Source organism: Suncus etruscus, chromosome X, assembly GCF_024139225.1.
Source record: "Suncus etruscus isolate mSunEtr1 chromosome X, mSunEtr1.pri.cur, whole genome shotgun sequence".
Classification (NCBI taxonomy): Eukaryota; Metazoa; Chordata; class Mammalia; order Eulipotyphla; family Soricidae; genus Suncus; species Suncus etruscus.
This window is the reverse complement of record NC_064868.1, coordinates 95,594,182-95,620,081: the sequence shown is the minus strand read 5'-3', so window position 1 is coordinate 95,620,081 and position 25,900 is coordinate 95,594,182. Positions and strand designations below refer to the sequence as shown.

At 34.1% G+C, this 25,900-nt stretch overlaps 1 protein-coding gene and 1 non-coding gene across 2 annotated transcripts in view; one reads left to right on the top strand and one right to left on the bottom strand.

The window, feature by feature from the left end:
* Positions 1-25,900, bottom strand: part of SPRY3 (sprouty RTK signaling antagonist 3) — a 186,724-nt gene that overhangs the window by 103,524 nt on the left and 57,300 nt on the right. The window lies entirely within an intron of this gene.
* LOC126000157 (U6 spliceosomal RNA) lies at positions 9,552-9,658 on the top strand. The gene has a single exon (XR_007492520.1). It is a non-coding gene; the product is annotated as a U6 spliceosomal RNA (small nuclear RNA).

Genomic DNA, 25,900 nt, shown 5'->3' with positions numbered 1-25,900 from the left:
CCCCATTCAGTATTATTTGTCATGGACTTCTGCTATGTGTTCTTTGCATATATAAGTGCAATAGATTTTTTATCTTGATTTTGTGGTCTTTGTTTATTGTTTTAATTTATCATTCATTACAGTATCTAGGGCTTTTAAGATTTTCTTAATATGTAATATGTCATCCACACATAACTATTGTCTTGTTTTTTCCTTTTTCACTTTAAGATAATCTGTTTCTTTCTTGCTTAATTGCTCTTTCCAAAGCTTCCAAATACTGTGTTAAATTCTATGTTTCTTTTTATTTTTTAACAGAATAGCCACACTTGCCAGTGTCCAGGATTACTCCTGACTCTGAGATCAAGGACCAGTCCGAGCAATGCTTGGTGACTATTTGTGATTGGTGTGGTATGACCTGGGTTGAACAAGCAAGCAAGCCAACTGTACTATCACTGTGTCCCTGAGTCCTTATTTTCATTTGTCTCCAATTTTTTTTTGTTTTTTTTTTTGGGGGGGCCACACCCATTTGACACTCGGAGGTTACTCCTGGCTATGCGCTCCGAAATTGCTCTTGGCTTGGGGGGACCATATGGGACATTGGGGGATCGAACCGTGGTCCGTCCTACACTAGCGCTTGCAAGGCAGACACCTTACCTCTAGCGCCACTTTCCTGGCCCCGTCTCCAGATTTTTTTAGTTGCACTTTGGTTTCCTCGGTCATCCATTTGTCATTCAGTAGGAAGTTAGTTAATCTACATACATTTGTGGGTATTTCTACATTTTCCTTTTTCAATCAATTTTCTTATTTTATAACATGGTTATAAAAGAAGTCTGATGTGATTTTGATATTATTTTATTGAGTATTGTTTTGAATCACAATATTTGATCTATCCTTAGAAATGTTCCATGTGCACTTGACAAAATCGTAAATTCTGTTGCTTTTGGATGGAATGTTCTGTATACATTATGTTCATCTACTCTAGTATATTATTGCAGACTAATTTTTCTATATTGATTTTATAACTAAATACTAGCCACTGATGTAAGTGGAGCCGTAAAGTCCCCAACTATTATTGTCTATCAGTTGGTCTTTAGGTATATTAATAATTTTAATATAATTTGATGCTCCTATGTTAAATGTATATAAATTTATGAGACTGCTATGTCTTCTTTGTGGATTAGCCAAGAATCCCATATTATTATATAATGTTAATAATTTTTGCTGGTCTGTTTTAAGTTTCTTTTATCTCTTTTATACAGCTATACCAGCTTCCTTTAATCTCCATTTGTATGGAATACATTTCTACCCATTCACTTTTAGGCTATGAATATCCTGGTTGCTAAAGATAATATCTTTTAAGTGGCATAGGGAAAGTTCACTTTTAGGCAAATCACCAAAGAATAAATTACAGAAATCATGAACATATAACATGAAAATGTGGGATTAAATACTATAGCAATGAGGCTGAGAAGGGAAGTAATGGGGGAAAGGAGTCAGGGCCTCAGGTATAATGGTGATATGAAAAACTGGTATATATACAAAGCACAGATTGAACAATACTGAAAATATGAGATATAAGCTATAATACAGAACTTTAAAATATGCCTGTCAAGTGGCAGGTTGGGGGTGAGGAAGAGGGATTGTGCAGAGGAAGGGGTCAAAAGGAGCATAGGAATATTGCTATTGGTAGAATCGATGTTAGAATATTGTATGCCAGGACCAGAGCAGTGGTGCAGCAGTAGGGCATTTGACTTACACACAGCTGACCTAGGACGGAGCACAGTTCGATCCCCCAGTGTCCCATATGGTCCTCAAAGCCAGGAGCTATTTCTGAGCTTGTAGCCAGGAATAAACCCTGAGCATCAATGGGTGTGGCCCAACCCCCCCCCCAAAAAAGAAAGAATATTGTATGCCTAATACTCAACTTTTAAAATCAGTGATCTTTAAATAAAAGTTTAATTAAAAATAAAACAGAAATAATAGAAATGGGGCCAGAGAAGTTCAGAAAGCAAAGCATTTTCCTTGCATTTGACTGATCTGGGTTTAATTCCTGGCTCCACATGTTATTTCCAAAGCACAGTCAGGAGTGATTCCTGAATTCAGAGTCACAAGAAAGCCCTGAAAAGTGCTGACTGTGACATATATATATATATGGGAAAACTAAGCTATACATAATCTTTGAAATTTTAAGTCTAAAATAAATTATTAAAATTCTAAAAAGAAAAAATATACCTTCATTAAACAAAAGTAGTGAAAAAGTAAATATAACAAAGACAAAGAATAAATGAAAGCAAACCATTATGCAAACTATCAATTAGAAAAATAAAATAAAAGAGAATATAAATCAGTATTATCAGATGGTAAGAAATGGTTTAAATGTAAAAAAAAAACAAACAAAAAACTTACAGCTACAAGTTTAACAAAATAAAAAAAAAGAAATGATTTAAATGTAAGATATATTGATAGAAAATTCTATTCATGTCTGTTACCTAACTTTAGAAATAGGAACACGGGGCCGGAGAGATAGCATGGAGGTAAGGCGTTTGCCTTTCATGCAGGAGGTCATCGGTTCAAATCCCGGCGCCCCACATGGTCCCCCGTGCCTGCCAGGAGCAATTTCTGAGCCTGGAGCCAGGAATAACCCCTGAGCACTGCCGGGTGTGACCCAAAAACCAAAAAAAAAAAAAAAAAAAAAAGAAATAGGAACACATGGTATTATCAAATGAAAAAAAATATGAACAATGAACTTTACCCCCACAGCATGCACAAAATTAACCAAAAATGGACCAGGTATACTATTATATGTGAAATTATTTTCTTGATTTTATTTTTAAATAATTCAGTATTAGTGTGCAAAAATGAAACTGATTTCTGTATATTTATTTTGTAACCTGAATTTTTACAAAATGTATTAGTTCTAATGGGTAGTATAGAGAAGCATATTTAGAATTTTCTAACATTTAAATTATATCACCTGAAAATAGCTCATTTTACTTATTTATTTTACTTGATTAATTTGTTTATTTACTTGCTTATTTATTGTGTGACTTTTACTTTTTGTCTTAGTAATTTCTCTGGCTAGGAATTCTATAACTAGTATTAAGGAATTTAGTATTAAGAATTTAGAATTAAGAATTTAGTATTAAGGAATATTTAAATTGGAATTTTGAAGAGATAACTGCACTCCCAAGTTCATGGCAGCATTAGTCACAATAGCCAAGATTTAAAAAAATATTAAATGATCATCAATAGAATAATGAGTACAGAAACTGGCATTTATATATAGTAATACTTCTCTTTGCAACACTGTATATATAAACATGTTAAGTGAAATAAGCTAGTTACATAAGAACAACTAGTGTATGGTTCTATTTAAATGAGGTACCTAAAATGGTGAAATCCTGGGGTAGAGATGTGTCTAAGTGGTAGAGCACATACTTAGCATGCCCAATACCTTGGCATTACATATACACCACCAGCACTACTAAAGTACTCATAGAAATAAGAAAAAACATATTATTCATTAGTAGAGCGAGTACCCTGGATGTCTGAGAAACTAGATTCAATTAGATTCAATCCCCTGCTCAGAAAAATTTAAAAAAATATTTTGAATAATGTGTAGATAAGGAGTTGAACTCAAGGCAGAGAACAGAAAAAATGAAGATGAGAATTATTCCAACTGGCATAAAATTTAATTTATACAACATAGTGCACTATATACTTCAAAATTAACAGCTCAGGTCAAAACCAAGGCACAGATATTGTATAGTCTGTCATTTTTTACTCCCACATGCACCAACAATATAATATGCCATTGTTCCCTTTTGCATAGGCACACTGAAATGGGAAAACCTCGCATGGATATATATATATATAAAATCAAGCTCTTATCTACTAGAGATAAGAACCCATAAATTCTATAATACAGGGGTGCCTCCCACCCTGAACATTTGTCATGGGAACATGACTTAGACCTCACGTAATCAGACATCGACCATACATCCCCAAACTCTGAGTCCCAACTTTAGAACTGACACATTTCCCTGAAACAGCACCAGTAATCTAACTCCCCACCCCTGGAGGTGGGGGGGAGTCCCTAATACTGCTCTGGCACCAACTTTCGCTAGGCTAGGTTCATAGGACATCCTGACAAAGAGGAAACAGCAATAACAATCTAAGGGAAGGTTGCCCTACCTCATCACCTAATGGTGAGATGAAATCAGAAGACATTTCATCCTTTGATCTGTGCAAATCCAAGATCACTAATCACAGAAGACTGATTACATCAACTGAGACTGAGCAGAACTTCTGGAATCATAAAGAAAGACTCTAACCTAGACTTCGAGGATCTGTGCAAAAATCAAGATCTCTAATTACAGAGGAATGGCTTTGATAACCACAAGAAAGCAGAACGTTTCCTGGCACCATAAAAAGACCTGGGGGGTTGGCAATGAACATGCCTGGAGCCTGTAGTTGATCCCATAACAGTATGCTTCAAGGGTGAAAAAAAGTAGAGAAATGCGGTATCTCTTAGTCCAAGGGAATTCCTTTCTAATTTCCCCAATATTTACTGTGCCTATGCAAAAAGAAAGAAAGAAAAAAAGAAAGAAAGAAAGAAAGAAAGAAAGAAAGAAAGAAAGAAAGAAAGAAAGAAAGAAAGAAAGAAAGAAAGAAAGAAAGAAAGAAAGAAAGAAAGAAAGAAAGAAAGAAAGAAAGAAAGAAAGAAAGAAAGAAAGAAAGAAAGAAAGAGAGAGAGAGAGAGAGAAAGAAAGAAAGAAAGAAAGAAAGAAAGAAAGAAAGAAAGAAGAAAGAAAGAAAGAGAGAGAGAGAGAGAGAGAGAGAAAGAAAGAAAGAAAGAAAGAAAGAAAGAAAGAAAGAAAGAAAGAAAGAAAGAAAGAAAGAAAGAAAGAAAGAAAGAAAGAAAGAAAGAAAGAAAGAAAGAAAGAAAGAAAGAAAGAAAGAAAGAAAGAAAGAAAGAAAGAAAGAAAGAAAGAAAGAAGAGAAAGAAAGAAAAAGAAAAGACGAACTTGCCACACCAGCCCCCTCTTCATTTTTTGTTGCTGTTGTTTTGGTTTTGGTTTGGTTTCTTCTCTTATTTTTTGTTTGTTTCATTTTGTTTGGGTCTTTCTTTTTTTTTTCTTTTTTTAAAATTCATATATAACTTCTAGACAGGGGCTCCTTCTCTTCTTTTTTTTTTCTTTTTGACAGAACCATAGAACATTAATCATTTTGTTCTGCCTCATAAATTGAGAAAATAGAGGAAGGAAGAAAAAAAAGTGGATGGTACTAGGGGCAAGCAGTCTCACAAACATTGAGTGGAAATAAAAAATGTTCAGACCTAAATTCCAAACCCAAGGTCAACAACAACAGAATCAAGAGACCCAAACTACAGCAAGCTATATACAAAAAGGACCTGTTACACTAGCAGTCCAGGGGGCTAAAGGTATATATGTATGGGATGCATGCTGGGAACAGGGGCGGAGGGGTGTCAACACTGGTGGTGGGAATTGCCCTGATTCAATGTCACTATGTGCCTTAAATATAACTGTGAGAGACTTATAATTCACATTGGTTTTAATAAAAAGAAATTTTAAAAAATGAAAGGAGTTAGGGGACAAAGCAATAGCAGCACAGCAGGGAGGGCATTTGCCTTCCAGATGGCCAACCTGGGTTTAATCCTCAGCATCCCATAGGATCCCCTAAGTACCACAGGGAATAATTCCTGAGTGCAGAGCCAGAAGTGACCCCTGGGCCTGGTGTGACCCATGCCCCCCCAAAAAAAGAAAAGCTTAAAGGGTTATATATTCCAGGTTAAATGTTCTTAACACACATAGTCACACACATAAACACACCAGTGGCACAAGTAAGCTTTGGAAGGTGATGGATATTAACTTGATTGTGGCATAGTTTCATGGAACTGTCCAAATCTATAAAATTGTGTATTAAATATATAAAGTTTTGTGTTATGTAAAGTTATTTTAGTAAGAGCAAAGTGAACTGGAGGCCAGAGAGATAATACAGAAGATAGGAAATTTTCCTTGCACAAAGCCAACCCAGGTTTGATCCGTGGCATCCCATATGATCCCTTAAGCACCATTAGTAGTGGTTCCTGAATCAGGAGTAAAACCTGAGCATCACTGAGTATGAAACCAAAAGCAAAACCAACAAAAGAGAAAATTGCACCAAAAGCTTGTAAACGATATAATTGTAAAATTTCTAGAAAAAATAACACACTAGAAAATATATTCAACTTTGCAGAAAGATGATATTCCTTTGACAGAACAAAAATATATAGCATAAAATAAAAATTTTACAAATGTAACTATTGACATCTAAATATCTTTGCAGTTTGAAAGACTATAGTAACAAAGTAAAAAGCTTTAAATACTTCAGAGATGAATTTACAAGGTACATAAAAGTAAATATAGGCAGATCTCTCCATGATTTTGAAGCTAGAGACATCTTTCAGGATGATACACAGTAACCAAGCAAGTGGAAGCAAAGATAAACAAATTGGACTACATTGAAATTAAGAAGCTTCTGCACCTCAAAGGAAACAATGACCAGGATACAAAGACTGTAATGGAAGATTGTTTACTCAATAAGGAGTAAACAAACAATTAAAAGGGGGTTAATATCCAGGATATGCAAGGAACTGATAGAAATTAACAAAAAAAATCCCACCCCTATCAAAAATGAGAAGAGATGAACAGAAACTTGCTCATAAAGAAGAAATACAAATAGCTTCAAGACACATGAAAAAATGCTCCACAACATTAATCTTCAAGTAAATGCAAATCAAATCAACAATGAGATATCATCTCACACCAGAGATATTGGCACACATCAAAAAGAACAGGATTGGGGGCCAAGGAGATAGCATGAAGGTAGGGCATTTGCCTTTCATGCAGAAGGATGGTGGCTCAAATTCCGGCATCTCATATGGTCCCCCATGCCTGCCAGGAACTATTTCTGAGTGTAGAGCCAGAAGTAACCCTGAGCGCTGCCAGGTGTGATCCAAAAACCAAAAAGAACAAGATCAACCATTTGGTATCAAGAATGTGTGGATGAAAGGACTCTCATTCACTGGTGGTGGGAATGTTAACTGGTCCAGCCCTTTTGAAAAACAATATAAATATCCCCCCTCCCAAAAAAAAAACTAGAAATTGAGCTCCTAGTTGGCCCAGCAATGCCACTCCAGTGAATATACCCTAGAAGCCCAGAAGCACAATGCAGAAAATCCTCCTGCACTGCTATGTTCATTTCAGCACTATTCACAATAGCCAGAATATGGAAATAACCCAAGTGCCAGAGAACAGATGAGTGGATAAAGAACATGTAGTGCATATACACAATGGAATACTGCATAGTTGTTAGGAAAAATGAAAACATGAAATTTGCTTATACATAAAAAGTATCACACTGAGTGAAATGAGGCAGAGGCAGAGAGCAGACATAGAATGTTCACACTCATGCATGGGATATGAAAAAACATAGTAGAAGAATTATACTCAAAGACATTAGAAACAAGAACTAGGAAGACTGGTACATGGTAAGAAGCTTGACACAAGAGGGAGAAAGTGCATTTAGTACAGGAAATGAACCATTTGGGAATGATAGTTGAAAATGATCATTGGGTGCTTAAAGGAGATAAAGTGATATTTAAGAGACCTTTTCAGTAACAGTTTTGCAAACTACAAAGTCTGAAAGGAAACGAGAGAGGAAGAGAGAGAAAGAGAGAGAAGTGATTGCCATAGTTTCAATCTGGGAAGTGGGGACCAGGAAGAAATGAGGATATCGGTAAAGGCAGGTGTACACTGGTGAAAAAATAGGTACTGGAACACTGTGTGACTGAAAATTATCAACAACTTTTTTTCATGGTTATTCAATTAAAATTAATTTTTTAAAAAGGAAACCCTATCATGTGGCCAATGCCATATAAAGAACATCACAGTGAGGTAACAAAATATTTAGAACCAAAAAGCAATGAAATGTTGCATATCAGTACTGTAGGCTAAAGGTAAGCAAGACATCCAAGAAAATGTATAGCCTTAATAAATTATTAAAGAAAAATAATCTACCCTAGGAGCTGGAATAATGGTACAGTAGGTAAGGAGTTTTCCTTGCACATAGCCAACATGAATTCAATTTCTAGTAACCCATAATGGATTCCTGAGTGCAGAACCAAGAGTAAGCTCTGAGTACTACTAGGTATGGTCAATACCAAAAAAAAAAAAAAACAAAAAAAAAAAAAACAAAAAAAGAAAAAAACACTACCCTACCTGGCTTAGTTTGCACATTTTGCAAGGCATCACATTTTTTTCCTTACTTCAACCAAGTATTTAAAAATAACTACCATTCAAAAGCAATTCATTTCTTAAACACTATAGTTACTCGTCCCCTTTCACTTTTGGTCATTTCATTTGTTCCAAGGGGAAAGGCTGATTTGGGAGCACTGGCAAAGGAATGCTGCCCTTTAATTTGCTAAGTATCTGCTATGGAGTTTCTCCAGCCAGAAAGGGGGAATATTAGAATTGGATAATTTATATACTAACACGACAGAATTATAGGTTGACAGTCCAATCCAGCATCTTACTCAGCATTGGGTTTGTTTGTGGGGGTTATTTTATTTTTACTTGTTTGTTTGTTTGTTTGTTTTGTTTCTTCTGAAGAATAGTGGAGTTATTTTACTGTAGTTGTCAGTGTTTCAAGATTTTTTCTCTCTAGAAATAAGATTAAAAGAACTTTTTTCTTAGCTCCATATTAGGTTGGGGTTACAATGATTCTGTCTTAAATTTAGAGTACTAAAATAAAGGTCTGGAGAAAATAACTTCCATTACACTAAGATAAATGTCTCTGCAACAATATATTCTGTAGAAATAATACTTCAGTAGAGATCATCACATTCCAGTATCACATTTCATGTATTTCAGTGTGACAGTGCTGAGGTACCACCACTGGAAATATCTGTATCTTAGTGAAAAAGTCCTACAAACTTAATTGTAAAGTCACACAGACAACAGTTTTTGTAAGAATAAAATTTTGTGTATTTTCTAACTTGTAAGAGTTTTATGTTATTGGAGTGTTCAGTATCAATTATTCACTGGCCATTTTAGTGAGTTATTGGAGTAATGAAATAATAGTCTATTAGGATATTCAAAAAACTTGAATATGAAAATAGACAAACTCCCTGTTCTGATAAGATATCTACTAGAATTACTCTCCAGCTATATTAATAGAGCATGACAGAGCCCATAAGAGGTTGCACATGATTTCTAAATGTGTAGATCTTATAAAGCAGGGGTACCTCAAACTTTTTAAACAGGGGGCCAGTTCACTGTACCTCAGACCATTGGAGGGTCTGACTATAGGAAAAACAAAACTTATGAACGAATTCTTATGCACACTGCATATATTTTATTTTGCAATGAAGAAACAAAACAGATACAAATACAATATGTGGCCCGCGGGCCATAGTTTGAGGACCACTGTTATAAAGGCTTTTGGGGGTAGGATACAACTTTTTCTTTGTTATTTGGAACATACACACGATATTAAAACATTATTTTACTGTGCTCGCTTCGGCAGCACATATACTAAAATTGGAACGATACAGAGAAGATTAGCATGGCCCCTGTGCAAGGATGGCACGCAAATTCGTGAAGCGTTCCATATTTTAAAAAAAACATCATTTTACTAATAAAATTAATATTGGAGAACCAATTTTCCCTAAAATCTTACCAATCTAGTCACATTTAGCCATTCATTTGATTTAGAAGCCATCCTTTGAATATTATTCAACCACATATAAAAGTTTGTTCTTGTAAAAATTAATGGAAAATAGGAAAAATACATGTTTCCTGTGGACAGCTAGGAACCAACAACCAGAAGTGGAATAAGTTCAGTTACCTGTGTTCATTTCATGATCCAAATTAATCAGTAAAGTCACCATAATTAGTAGCTAATGAAACATACGAGTACTCTAATTCTTTATGGAAGAAGAGTAGAAAGTCAGTCTTTGTCAGCTCATCTGTTTTTAACACACACAATTTAATATTTTAAAAGTCTATATATACAAGCTAAGTAATTAGATATTTCCAAACTGCCATCGATATTTGGTTTTGTTTCTTTTTTTGTTTTTGTTTTTGTTTTGGGAGGGTGGACACACCCAGCAGTGCTCAGGAGTTACTCCTGGCTCCATGCTAAGAATTTGCTCCTAGTAGGCACAGGGACCATATGGGATGCCAGGAATCAAACCCGGGCCCATCCCAGGTTGGCCCCATGGAAGGCAAGTGCCCTACCACTGTGCTACTGCTTCGGTCAAACTCAACTCTACTCAGGGTTTATTCCTAGCACTGTGCTCAGGGATTAATCAATCAGTGCTGGCAAACCACATGTAGTGCAATGAAATGAAATCAGGTTGGTTGTATGCAAAGCATAGTACCTGTTGTACTATCTCTCTGGTCTTCATTAGTATTTTAGTGGATATTTGCTTATGTTACTGGGAACTGTATATCACACTTGCAAATTGATCTGTAATTTATTGAAGTTACTCATTGTGAAATGTTGTGGGAAATCAGCTATGCAATCCCTGCTTTAAACAGTATCTGTAATAACAAGATAGGACTCAATTTAAAATATATGTAGAAAAAAACAACAGAAAGAACACAAAGTGAACCCAGATGATGGATAACATAAAAATTAAGCATTCAAGACTATAGAATTTTGTATCTTTTGCTGGAGTTGTGGTGCAAGAAATCAAACCAAGGGCCTCACATTTGCAAGGCATACTCCCTACTGCTGATCTACATCTCTGGACAAAAAGTTTTATATTTTATTTATTTAATTTTTGTTTTTTTTGATCACACCTGGCAGCGCTCAGGGGTTACTCCTGGCTCTATGCTCAGAAATCGCTCCTGGAAGGCTCAGGGGACCATATGGGCTGCCGGGATTTGAACCACCAACCTTCTGCATGCAAGGCAAATGTTTTACCTCCATGCTATCTCTCCTGCCCCAAGTTTTATATTTTAATATACAATTGAAAACATAGAATCTTTAAATAGTATTAGATATAATTTTTTCAACTAATTTGGTATTAAGATAAAAGAGGAGAATCAATCTATAAAAATTACAGCAGCAAATATGAGCTAAGGGATGCAAGAAGAAATAAAATTCAGTTCTTTTGATTACCATTATGAGATAGGTCATTGAGATTATCCATTAGGCACTGCTCAAACATATTGTAACATAGGAAGAAAATGCTCTGGCTATATATCATATTAGAAATAATTCAATAATGTAGACTGCATGCTTTGCATGCAGGAGACCCAGGTTCAGTCCCAGTGCTACTGACAGGAGTAAGCTCTGATCCCTAAGTTGAAAGTAACTCTAAGCTCTGACAGATGTGTTCCACAGACTAAAATACGAATAAAATATGTGATTTATATAATAACTAGTACTCAGATACCAATTTACCCTTATCCTCTCTGTTAAATATTCCAAACATAGCACATTAAAGCATTGTAAAGATATATTTCAAGCTCAATATAGATCATGAAACCAAAGAAAACATATAATTCATTCAATAAATTCGTCTTTTGACTAATTTATTCACATTTATATTGATATTATGAATGGGATCCTCATTGCAATCTCTTTGAAGAATGGAAGAGGAATTCTCAAATATGCTTACTATCTCTAGTCATTAGGCAAATGTAAATCCAAACCACAATAGGGTATCACTTCATACCTGTTAAAATAATTTTATCACCAAATGCCAACCAGGATGTAGGAAAGCCATTATACATTGTTGATGAGAACATAGAGTTGTTCAGCTGCTATGGATAACTATGAAATTTTCTCAAGAGATTGAAAACAGGATAACTCTATGACATATTAAGCCCACTTATGTATATCTTTGAAATAATTGAAATACTTGAAATCAGGATCTTAAAAGCACTGTTTCCTCTTCTATTTGACTGTAGAAGTATTAATTTGCATTATCTAAATGTATAAACATTATAACTGTCTGTTGATGTGAAAATGGATGAATAAAAATGACAACACAAACATGGAAATATTATTACGTGTAAAATAAAGGAAAATGCTGCCAGTGAACAGGGTGAAAAAATCTTGAGGACATTATGCTAAGTGAAATAAATGAATAACAAAAGGACAAATATTGCATTTATATTACATTTATATGAGTTATCTGGTATATTCAAAGTATTAGACATAGAGAATAAAAGGTTTCAGGGACTGGGGGAGGAGGAAGCAAAAGGTTTTTTTTTTCAACAGGGATAAAGTTTCAACAATATAAGATAAGTAAGTACCAAAGATCTGCTGTACAATATACAGTGCCTACAGTTAGAAATATGTTATTTTATATTTAAATTTTTATTAATATAATATTTAGTGTTATTATAAGAAAGTTGAAAGATATGAAGAAGATATATGGGAATTGTAAATTAAACAAGTTGCTACTACATAATTATTAGAGTAATGTTATTCAAAATTAAAATAAGATGCCACTACATGTTTATTAGAATGATGAAAATCCAGCAAGAATGAATGTGAAATAATAAGAGCTCACATTCATTGTTAAGAATGCAAACTAGGGACCGGAGAGATAGCATGGAGGTAAGGCATTTGCCTTTCATGCAGAAAGACGGTGGTTCGAATCCGGCATCCCATATGGTCCCCCGTGCCTGCCAGGGGCGATTTCTGAGCATAGAGCCAGGAGTAACCCCTGAGTGCTGCCGGGTGTGACCCAAAAACCAAAAAAAAAAAAAAAGAATGCAAACTAGTACAGCTGTTTGGTGAGATAGTTCAGCAGTTTCCTAAAAATTAAACCTACTCTGTTCTAGGAACATACCTCAGTGGTCTAACACTATCTTGTTTGTGTAATTCTCTGATTGTGATGAACGGTACTGCCAATAAATAAATAAATAATAAATAAATAAGTAAAGTAATCCTAATCTTAACATATGATCCAGTAATCCTATTCTTTATTTCCCAAATGAGTTGAAAATGTATTTTCATACAAGAATATTTGCGTGATTATTTATGAAAGCTATATTTGTAATTGACAAAAATTGGAAGCAGTAAAGATGTCTTTCAGCAGGTGAATGGATAAGTATGGAAGTACAATGGAATATTATTCATCATGAAAAGGAAATGAGTTGTCCAACTGAAAAGGCATGGAATCACCTTAAGTGCATATGACTAAGTGAAATAATTCTATCTTCAAAGGTTGTATACTACGTAATTCCAACAAGATGATATTCTGAGAAAGGTTAAACTGTTCGTGACAGTATAAAAATCAGTGGGTGGTCAAGGACTAAAGAGAGAGGGACAAACAGGAACAACACAGGAGATTTTTTGGAGAGGGGAGAGAACAGTATAACTGATTTTGATTTTACAATGGTATATGCATGTCATTAATACATTTTCCAAAACACAGAATGTGATGCACCCATAATTAACATTAATATAATAATAAAATTTGAATGATAATTCTGCATTAGTGTAGGTTCACAGATATTAACGACTGTGGTGTGGGATGATTATAGTGTTAGAAATTGTGAATGTGTGTGAATCATAGATTATATAGAAATTTTGTGTACTTTCTATTCAGTGAACATAAACTATTTCTACTCGCTGTGAATATAAACTGTTCTAAAATATAGAGTATTTAAAATAGGCTGTGAAAGTTCTGCTTCAAAAGAATAAAGAGGAATTTAAGAATTTGTAATATATTATTTCAATGTAAATTTCAATTAAGGGCTCAGAAATTAGTTCCAAAATTATAGAAGAGAAAAATAAGTAAGTATTACTAAAAATAATAGGTATCATCAACAGTTAGTATTGACATAATACATTAATTTTCTACTGAAAATTCTATGCTGATTTTTGAATGATAGAGTTAAAGTTTCAAAAGTTTCAAAGTAGGTTATAATGAATGCTCTAGTTGATATATAGTTCAGCTAAAAATATCCATTATACTGATGCAACCATAATTCTTTACCCAGTAATCATCTTTTTATCTTTTATATATTAAGAGCTTGGTTAATGGAAAATATTATTGTTAGTAGCTGACATAAGTTGTTGGCCAGTCACAGCTTTCCCACACAGACTGATTTTGACTTACTCATTATAATCCTCATTATAAGTAAAGTTGTAGGACCTATTCCTGTTTGGAAAACACAACCTCTACCATATGTCTCTTAACATATACATTTTTGTTCCTCCTTCTCTACTGACTACATTTTTCTTGGGATTGCTTGTGGTTTTAAAAGATATTAACTGGTTGTTCTCTATTGCTATTATACATTTTCCATTTTATACTGATTTCCCAAAATTTTTCTACTTTTTAAATCAAAGATACATCTGTGATTGTTCTAGTATTTCTCCTCAAATATGCTCAAGACACATACTAATAAATTCTTGCTGTGTACTAATTGGAAAGTAATAACTGAACCTCCACGTTTTTATACCATCCCACTTACAGATATGTGGCACTTCCCTCACAGGGTTACTAGATCAGGAAAAAAGTGAATGCTAGATGTACAGTATATCTGGATTGAATAACACAGACATGTGACAGAGAATAGAGGAGCGAGAACAACAGTACAGAGGATAGGGCACTTGCCTTGCAGGTGCCCAACCCGTGTTCAATCCCCAGAAGACCATGAATTCCCCAGAGCCCTCTAAGAGTAATTCCTGAGTGCAGATCCTTTGAGCACCACTAGGTATAACCCCAAAACAACAAAAAGAAAAAAGAGACAATACAATTAAGTGGACTTATAACTTGATGAACAATTATACTGAAAAAGTTCTTCTCATTGCATAAACTTCATGATGAAAGGGGGATGTGGGTATTTTTAATCCATAAAAGATTTTCAATAAATGTTAAGTAAAGAGATATAAAGTACAAAATATAGGAGTATCTATAGTCTTTGGTCTATTTGGTAATTTTGCTCATGACTTGGATATGGTTAAAGAGTTGCAGTTGACTCAATATTTAAAAAAATTAAATCTGAAGATGATCAATAGAAAATCCTTCAAATAGAAAAATGTAAAGTTTAAGAGCTTAGTATGTAAGAAAAGGTTTAAGTGAATTAATAAACTATAATCCTATCAATCAACAGTGTATAGTTACTCAAAAAACTACAATATTTCCTTGGAACTGAAACCATGATTAACATTGTTTCAAACCATAGAAAAATAAATTCAATTAAGTAAATTACTGTTTTTAAATCTAAAAAAGGTAGCTCCTCATTAATGATAGTATACAAAGGAAGGAAGATGTAAAATTTCTCTTTAAATTTGTCAAAACCCACATAAAGGGCACTGTTCTGTTCTGTTTTGAGGAGCAAATTTTAGTTTAATAAGAAGTAGAAATGTGTAATCATTAAATTTAGTCAATAATGAAATAGACTTCTTTCCTTTAATGACTATCCAAATGTTCATTGCATTGAAACAGAAAATGGAATTCTACTTAAAAAGGATTTATTTAAAAAATTATCTGAAAATGACTGATAGGGAAAGAAAGGAAAACTAGGAGGCTTACAATTGGTATGTTTTCTTTGGTGCCCTAGTTCTATTTGGTACTTGGAATCTCCAGGTCAGATGCTTAGGACTACAAGTAGATTTACCTGTTTGTCTCAGTGAGATATAGAGCTACTATTTTCTATTTTCAACATGTTTAAAGGTTGTAAATATTGCCCAAAATTAATACTGGAGGGGGTGGAGATAGAACAGCAGGTATAATGCTTCCTGTGCATGTGGTTTATCTAGGTTCAATCACTGGCACCCTATAAGGTTCTGTGAGCCCGCCAGGAGTGATCCCTGAGCAGAGAACCAGAAGTAATCTCTGAGTACCAACGGGTATGACCACAATCCCCCCCCAAGTTAACACTTGATTCCTTTTCAGGTGTGATGCATCAATTGTCCAAGTTAGTTTTAGAATTTTTATTAGAAATTAGTTCAAGATTTCTCCCAATTACATCACTTATAATATAGAATATACCTACACAACCCTTGAATTGAATGAAAATACAAAAAGCTGCTATGGCATTTGTCTTAGAGAGAAATAATAGATTAGAAATTGAAATTCTAACTATATATTTTAGGAAAATCCCACCCTTTGTATATTGAAAAAAAAAACATTTTTCAGTGCTTCTATTTAGAAAACTAATCCCTCCAAGACTATGGTTTCCTAAAAAATAATAAAGATGCATTTTGGCCATCAAATAGTTAAATAGAAAATTCTAATTATGAATTTACCAAGTAAAACATGGGTGATATGTACAAAGGAAGGCTTGGAAAGCTGGGAGCCAGTTTGAAGGCATCGGAGACTCGGGAGCCAGTAGTCAGAGAGGTTGGAAGGGCATCAAAGAACTCTTGGCTGATTTCACACTTTGGCTGCATTTCTGACAAACGTTAGCCCAAAACCTCTCACTGCAATGTCCCCTTTTGAGAAAATAAGGCAGGGTTTACTAAAATCAAGAAATTATTTTTACAGTAACAATACCAACATTAGTGAACAAAGAAAAATACATAATTAGTTATATGCAAGATAAAATCCTATCAAGTTCATAGTCATGTTTTGTTCTAATGACATAAGGTCTTTAAGGGCAGAAACTGTCTTGATCTTTTGTATTTACATTCTGGTAACTAACAGCACAAGATTAATAGAAAGATGGATGGATGGATGAGTAGAGCGATGTATGGGTGGATGGGTGAGTGGGTATATGAATAGAGGAATAGCTAAATGAATGGGTGGATAATAGATGATAGAAACATTATGTATATCTGCTCAAAAACAAATATTCAAATGAAATAATTGGATAATTGCTAAGACTTGGAATGACATAAGAAGATGGAGAATGATTTGTCCTAGCCCTTGGCATGCCCTTCCTGCTTTTTCACTAAGTCTAAATACCAACCCTCAAGATATCCCCATCCCCCAGACATTTGTAGAAGCAATAACTTTACTGCAGGAGAAAACTGGCTCATTGCCTCAGGGATCAGAATGACTCAGGGGACAGAGTGATTAACAATAAAACGTTATCAGGCTAAGAGATTATTGTTTAAATCATGACAAGCTTTTACAGAAACTATTAACTAACTGTCTTCTTCCTAGTCCATCATTCCCAGTGCTTCCTAGTCAACACCCACAACCTGCCCATTTCCTCAGAACCTCTAAAATAAAGTTTACACACAAGTAGATTTACTCAACACTTTTTGAAGTCTCAGAAAGTGAGAGTACGGTGGTTAAGGAGAAGATAGTGGGAAGTAAATAGCACATAATTTTTCAAGTGTATCTTATGAAAGGGTAAAGGTTACCATGAGATACATCTGAGCAGAGAAAAGATCATGGATCTTTTCATACCTAGTTCATTTGGTATGGTTTTTCTCAAGGAATTTTTTTTGAGTACAGGCAGTGAATCTGACCCCAAATGGCCTTATGAAGCCCATATGAAAAGAACATTGCAATATAATTGTTCCCGTTCTGGTTCAGCCTTGTATGACCTTGATCAAATCTTTTTGCCAATCAAGACCTAATTTGTAAAATAGAAAAAAATAATACTTCACCTAACTTACTGGCTGTTATGAGGTCAAACAGATTGTTCCTACCAAAAATTTTTAGAAAATAGCAAAACAAATGAAAAAAATTGTGTACTCTAATTTGTTCATTTTACAGACGAGATGATTAAAAGAGACCATGATGAAACCAAGAGACGTTAATGGTACTGATTTTAAAGTACATGGCTAATTAGTAGCAAGTAAAAAACAAAAACCAATTCTCCTGCATCCTGATTGTTTTTTCCACTACATTATCTTATCTTTCTTCTACTTTCCAAGTGATAACTCAATTATCTGAGCATGCAAATAGCATGGTTGGCTATTTCATTTAGGATGATAATATACATATTTTCATTTCCATTGTAATATAACTAATTAAAGAATTATAGATATTGTCACTGTAAATGTAGATATTTTCTGTGAGTTTTGAGAAACTAAGACTAAACATATTTAGTCATTAATTGAAATTATATTTTAGTATGTGTACTGTGATCAACAAATAAAACATCAATATAGAAATTTTGAATATGCTTATGATTTATCTTTCTGGAAGGTATGGGATTTTCATTTTAATTTTGGTTTCATAGAGATGTATATAAAATGTGGGAAAATAATTTATCTTATATCCATACCTTAAATATTTCAATGTTTTTAATGTGTGGGTTGAGAAGTCAAAGAATAAAATGCATTGTACAACATGATGGAAGAATACAATCCTATAAATATTTCAAATGAATATTGCATAATGCAAAGGAATGGGTATATAAGGATATAGGAAGGCTGAGAAAAAGAAGTAAAAGACAATAAACTTAAAGATAACACTATGAAATCTATTGATGATGATTGAGACAGTTGAAATTATTCAATGAATAATTAACTAAAAAGAATGTAGTTATTATTTGTCTAATCTAGGTTGTTTATATTCCAAAGCATGGAATGCAGCCAGTATTAAATTAGGGTTGCTTACGACTTACTGTCTTTAATGGCCTATTTTTGTTTTCACATGAAAAACACTTAAAAAACTAATCCTCCATAAGTACTCCTGATACCTTACAATAGACAGACAACTGTAATGCATGGAATAGGAAATAAGGAAGTAGAATACCTGAAAGCTAATAGTTAAGCCTTGAAACACAGTGATTGAAATATTCTATAAGGCTGACTTTAACAAAAGATAAATTAAAAAGAGAATCAACAATATAGCAGAGAATACAGGGAGTATTTGGGTCCCTGGAAAAATGAGTTATTCTGGAAGCTCTGAGATGGGATAGTGTTGATTGAGTTTAATAATCAAAAGAAGACTTTTTTAAATAAAATTTTATTTAAACACCTTGATTACAAACATGATTGTGGTTGAGTTTCAGTCATGTAAAGAGCATCCCCCATCACCAGTGCAATATTCCTATTACCAATGGGAATGTTGAAAAGAAGAGTTTTAAGGATCAGGGAATTAGCACAGGTTTAAGGCATTTCCCTTGCATGAAGTGTATCTTCCCATATATCCTCAGTACTATATATGAAACCCAAGTACCTCCAGGAATGACTCACAAATGTGACCCAAAGCAAAACAAAAGCAAAAGAATTTGGAGTGATGTAATATGAAATTTCCTTAGGAGTTTGAAATATTTTATTAAGGTATAGCATGAGTAATGTTCTCTGGATTCCACCCCCCACAAGAATATCTCAAAAGACAATGGGGAAGTCTATATTTTCTTTATAAGTTTAAGACCTCTATAATACTACCTCTTAATCTGTTTATCCCCAAATGTAAGGTAGTCTCCTGCATCACTTTGTTCCCTTAATTACTTTTTTAAACTCATTTTATTTATTTTTTCCTTCATATATATGTGAGTATATTGTCTTGTTTTTGTTTTCTTCTTTTCCTTAACTTCACCTATTTTGGTTCTGCTTGATACAAAAATCTACAAGAAAAAGTCTTGCCTGGGATAAAAGCTCAGTTTAAAACCAGGGCACAGAGATGATGGATCCTGACACTCTCAACTCCAAATGCACCAGCAATATAATATAGCACCGTTTCTTTTTTCAAAGGCATACTAAAAGGGGGGGAATTTTACGTATAGAAACAAGCTCTTATCTACTAGAGATAAGAACTCATACATTTTACAATACAGGGCCACCTCCTACCTTGAAAATATGTCATGTGGTCCTAACTTAGACTCCATGTGATTAGACAGCGACCGTCCAACCGCGAACCTCGATCTCAGACATAGATCTGACACAGTTCTCTGCAACAGCTCCAGGAACCAAACTCCCTCTGGGACATTCTTAATACTGCTCTGACACCAACATGCACCAGTTTTGATATGACATCCTGACAATGAGGAAATGGTACCAACTTGGTCTAAGACAGGTTGTCTCACTTCACCACCTAACAATAAGATGAAATCAGAAGACATGTCATCATCCTTTGATCTGTGCAAAAGCCAAGATCCTTAACTACAGAAGACTGACTGTGACAACCACGACTGGGCAGAACTTATCCTGGGACCAATAAAAAAGACCCTAGTCTAGGCTTTAGCCTACAATCTGTACATCAACCAAGATCTCTAGTCCTAGAGGTTTGGCTGAGACAACTGCAACTGAGAAGAACTTCTGGAAACATAATAAAAGACGCTATCCTAGGCTTCATACTAGGATCAGTGCATAAACCACCAGCTACAGAAGACTGATTAAAACTACAGTGATCAATCATGTTTGTAACCAAGGTGTTTAAACAAAAATATTAATTTAAAAAAACAAACTACAGTGATGGAACAGAACTTCTAGAAATGTAAAGAAAGACTTCATTCTAGTCTCCATCCTATGATCTGTGCAATACCAAGATCTCTAGTTACAGAGGCCTGATTTTATCATCCATGACTGAGCAGAAAGTTTCCAGACATCACAAAAGGAGCTTAGAGGAGAGAAAAAGAGCATGTACGGAGCCTATAATTATTTCCATGACAGTATGCTTCAAGGGCGGAGAGACCCTGTATCTCTTAGGCTAAGGGAATTCCCTTTCTAATCTCCCCAATATTTACTGTGCCTATGCAAAAAAAAAAGAAGCACAAATTAATTTTTTGTTATTGTTGTTGTTGCTTCATTTTGTTTTCTTTTTTTGTGATTTGTTTTGTTTTTTTATTTCGGGACCTTTGTTATTGTTTGGTTGTTGTCTTTATTGCTGTGGTGCTTTTCGGATTCTTATGTTTGACATTTTTGTATTGTTTTTATGTTTTTCTTCCTTTTTCCCTTTCTTCTCTTAAATTGATATTTATAGCTTCTAAAAGGAGTCCTCCCATATTTTGCTTGTTTGATGTTTGCATCCCCCCTTTTTTCTTTCCTCCAAACAGAACCACATAATATGAACCATCTTGTTCTGCCTCACAAATTGAGGGGGAAATAATGGAGGGTACCAAGACCAAACAGTTGTATGAACATTGAGTATAAATAAAAAATGATCATACTTAAACACCAAATCCAAAACCAATGACAACAAAATCGAAACCCAATCTACAACAACCTAGACACAGAGGGCAGCCACTTATACTAGCAGTCCAGGGGTCAAAGGAGGGGATATGGGATGCATGCTGGGAACAGGGGTGGAGGGAATGCCCCTGATTCAATGTCACTATGTACCTAAAATATTACTTTGAAAGATTTGTAATCCACTTTGGTCAAAATAAAAATTATTTATTTATGTGGGGGAAAATTTTTTAAAATTATTTAATTAAAAAAAGATATAGCATCAGTAATAATGCATAAAGTACAAAACCCTTTTGTACAGCTAAATAAAAAGTATTTGAATATATCATACAATTCCTATATAATGATACCATGCAAATCTAATGTGAGAAAGTCCCCATTGTTTTTCTGATTCTGTATTCCATTTGTCCTATCCTAAGAGGTATTACTTAATTTTGACTTTTAATCATAAAATTTTCAATTATTAAACTTGGCATAAATGGAGTATGCTATCCTGAGTGTGGCTCTTTAAGCTTAGTAAAATATTTTTAGTGGACATTCATATAACTATATGTGTCAGTAGTTTGAAATGGTATTCAAATGAAAGTGTTATTTATTATATCATTGATGGACTTTTTTTAGTTATTCCAATTTGGTGTTATACCAAATAATGCTTTTTATGATAACTCATATATATATGTCTTTAGATGAACATGTGCACTTGCTTGATATGTATTTAAGAGTAAAATCACTATAATAGGGTAAGTAATCATTTTAATGTTCATAAATATGGTCAAATATTTTAATTTATGTTTTATTTAAATTTTTATTTTGCATTGGGTGCTGGGTATCAAACCCAGTGCCTCAGACATGGAAGCAAATGCTCTACCACTAAGGTGTATCCCTGACCCTCCACTTAAAAGATCTTTTCTGCACCAAGTGGTTTAAAAGCTGTTAGTAATACAATTTCATGCAAAAAAAATCTATCTCCACATCCTTTACCAGAGTGTCTGGTTTATTTTTAGGAGAAGATCTTGACTGGGGTGACAAAGTTACCAAAGAAGAATTCTATCATTTTCTTACCATCAGTCCTGCACTTCCTGCTTCACCCCAGTTCTCTCTTCCTTTCAGTTTATTTTAATAAAGGTGCTGTTCCCCTTCGTAAGGCCAATTTCTTCCTCTATGATTTGAATCCCATCCAATCTTAGCATTTCAAAAGCCATCAATTATCAATTGTACCTTATTTGTCCTGCATCTTCAAACTCTAGCTTGAATTGGCTTCTCATCAGTATTTAAGTATTTTCATTTCTCTTCCTTTTGAAGAAAATAACAATTACCTCCATTTATTGTATATTTGCATATACACACATACATAATGATCTACTTCATTCAATTCTAACTTTAGTGATTCTAAAGTATTCTTAAAAATAAATGAAATTTTAAATGTATCAATATAAGAACAATAATGCCACGTTGCAAACAAACAAAATATTTGCAACATATCTGGAAAAGTCTGAAAGTTGTGCTATATAAAGAATTTCTGTGGGCCCAAAAGAAATTCAAGCAGACAAAAAATGGACATAGCAACTACTATAAATATCCTAATTATTAATAAACATAAATGAAAAATAAAACAGGGAAATCTGTCACAATGAGCTATTATTTCATATTAATAAAATCAGTAAACCTTTATCTTACAGCACCATGTGTTGGAGAAAATGAAGAGAATCAAGAACTTTTATTTGCGATAACTACAAATTTGAATAGTGCTTTAGAAAGAATTTGGCAACTCTACTATAGTTGAAGATATGAAGATCCACCATTGAACACATACCCTGTAGGCGATAGTATTTATTTATAAAGGATGTTTGTTGTTAACTATCAGCCAGGGGACCATATGGCTTGCTGGGAATCAAACCAGATCCACTGGTGAAAGAAAAGTGCCTCACCTATTGTACTATGTCTCTCCAGTCTCCTATCCTCTCTTATAATTAAGGAAATTGAAATTAAAAGCCAGTGAGTTACCACTTCACATCTATATCTATTTAACTTTCAAAAACCAAGTGTTTGTGAGATTATGGAGACAATAAATCTTTGGTACATCATTGGAAGAAAAGTAAAGTCATTATGAAAAACAATATGGAGAGTCTTTTAAAAAAACAAAAATAGAAATTATAAACATCCATTTATTTAACTTTTAATATCAAATAAAATACTAATTTTATAATATATTAATATATGCCTATGTTTATTGCAGCATTATTTTCAATAGCAAGAACAGAAAAGAAACTGTTCACTAAAAATAAATAAAGAAATATAAGATATTTCAGTAATAAAGACAAAATTCTACAGCAGGTGGACCTGAATAATATCCTGTTTAGTGAAACAGAGAAAAGAGAAAGGCAACATCATGATTTCTCTTATATCTTTCAGATAAAGAAACATACAAGAAAACAAAATGAATAAAACATAACATTTGAAACAATACCAGCAGACTGAAAGATGAAGGGAATGGGTAAATTGGGACAAAAGGACAAATGTATGGTGAAGGACAGAAGTAGACTTAGTGAACTGAATATGGTACAGGTACATGTTGGTTTTCAATAGTGCTCAACTGAAATTTACAAACTCTTATAATTGTTATTACTTTAAATAAAAATGTTGGGGCCTGAACGATAGTGCAGTGGTAGGGCATTTACCTTTCATGCGGCTGATCCAGGATGGACCTCGGTTCGATCCCGGGCATCCCATATGGTCCCCCAAGCCAGCAGCGATTTCTTTTTTTTTCTTTCTCATCACTAATGTCCCAAGTGTCCCTCCTCCCCACCCCACACTAGCCTGTACTCTAGACAGGCTTTCTACTTCCCTCATACCGTCACATTTTGTTATGATGGTTCTCAGAGTAATTATTTCTGTGACTGCACCCATCACTCTCTGTGGTAAGCTTCATTTCGTGAGCTGGACCTTCCAGTCCTCCTCTATTTTGTCTCTGAGAATCATTACACAAATGTCTTTTATTTTTTCTCAAAACCCATAGATGAGTGAGACCATTCTGTGTTTATCTCTCTCCCTCTGACTTATTTCACTCAGCACAATAGATTCCATATGCATCCATGTATAGGAAAATTTTATGACTTCATCTTTTCTGACGGCTGATTAATATTCCATTGTATATATGCACCAATCCACCAACCCACCCTATGCAGAGAACAAATGGAGAAACTAACACCAGCAGCTGGGGACATGGAAAGATACTAACTGATTTCCTAGTCCCCCAAAAAGGACGAATTTTATAGATGAGAACCTAAAATCAGCATTTAATATATTAGCTAGCAATGAATTCAAAGAATCACTAACTAAAAAAATTAAAAAATATATGAATGAGCAATCATCCAACTCAAAGAAGAGCTTTATCAGAAGATGAGAGAGTCCATACAAACAGAACTAAGGGAACTAAAATTATGATGGAAGCCACAATAGCAGAATTACACACATAGAGAATTGTATGGATGAATGCAAAGATAAATACATGCAAGAAAAAACTAAGAAGACAACAAAGAAACGAGAGACTGGAAGAAAAGGTAAGGTACTTAATGAAAAAAGGCAAAAGAAATAATTACAAATTGTAGAAATACAAGAAGGGAAGGAAAAGGGAAAGGGGAAGAGCAATTATTGAGTGAAATAATTGCAGTCCAGAGTAAAACTCCTAGAAACAATTAACCAATACAGCACAGTGTCCATACACAATACACAAAAGACTGTAGCATTCCTCTATACAAATAATGAAACAGAAGAGAAAGAGATTAAAGTGTCTATCCCATTTAAAATAGTATGCAAAATTATCAAGTACTTAGGAATAAACCTGACAAGAAGAGTGAAAGACCTATACCATGAAAGCTTCAAAACACGTCAGAAAGAAATTGAAGAGACCTAAGGAATTGGAAGAGTATGACAGTCTCATGGGTAGGAAGAATCAACATCATCGAAATTACTATCTTGCCTAAACTACTATATAGATTCAATGCAATTCCTATCTAAAATCAGACATCATTTTTAAGAACTTAGAACAATCAATTATAAAGTTTGTATGGAACCACAAGATCCAGGTTATCCAAATCCATACTGAAAAAAAAGAAACAGAGTAGCATCTCTTTACCTAACCTGAAGCTTTACTATAAAGGCATTGTGATCAAAATAGCATGGTACTGCAACAATGACAAAGTCTCAGACCAATAGGTCAGAATAAAATATCCAGTGACATTCCCAAAATATATGGTCAATTAATATTTGACAAAGGAGCCAAGAATTTGAAATGTTACAAAGACAGTCTCTTCAACAAATTATGTTGGAACAACTGGATAACCACCTGTAAGAAATTAAAAGATTGATCCATACCTCACAACCTACACAAAAGCGAACTCAAAATGAATTAAAGATCTTGAAATCAGACCTGAAACTATAAAGTTCATTGAGGAAAATATGGGCAAAACACTTCAAAAAAAGTCTTTGGTGATAGAATTGCCAATGACAAGAGCAGTAGCATCAAGCCTAAATAAATGGGACTACATCAAACTAAAAAGTTCTGCGTGGTGAAAGAAACACTGGTTAAAATAGAAGACAGCTAATGGAATGGGAAGAAGTCTTTGCACTCAACACATCAGATAAAGGGTTGATATCTAGAATATACAAAGCACTCAGAAAGGTAAGCTCAACAAAATCTAATAAAGCAATAGAAAATTGAGAAGAAATAGACACTTGTCTGAGGAAGACTAACAGATGGCCAATAGACACATGAAAACATGTTCACCATCACTCACCATTAGGGAAATCTAAATCAAGACAATGAGGTACCACCTTACACCAGTAAGGA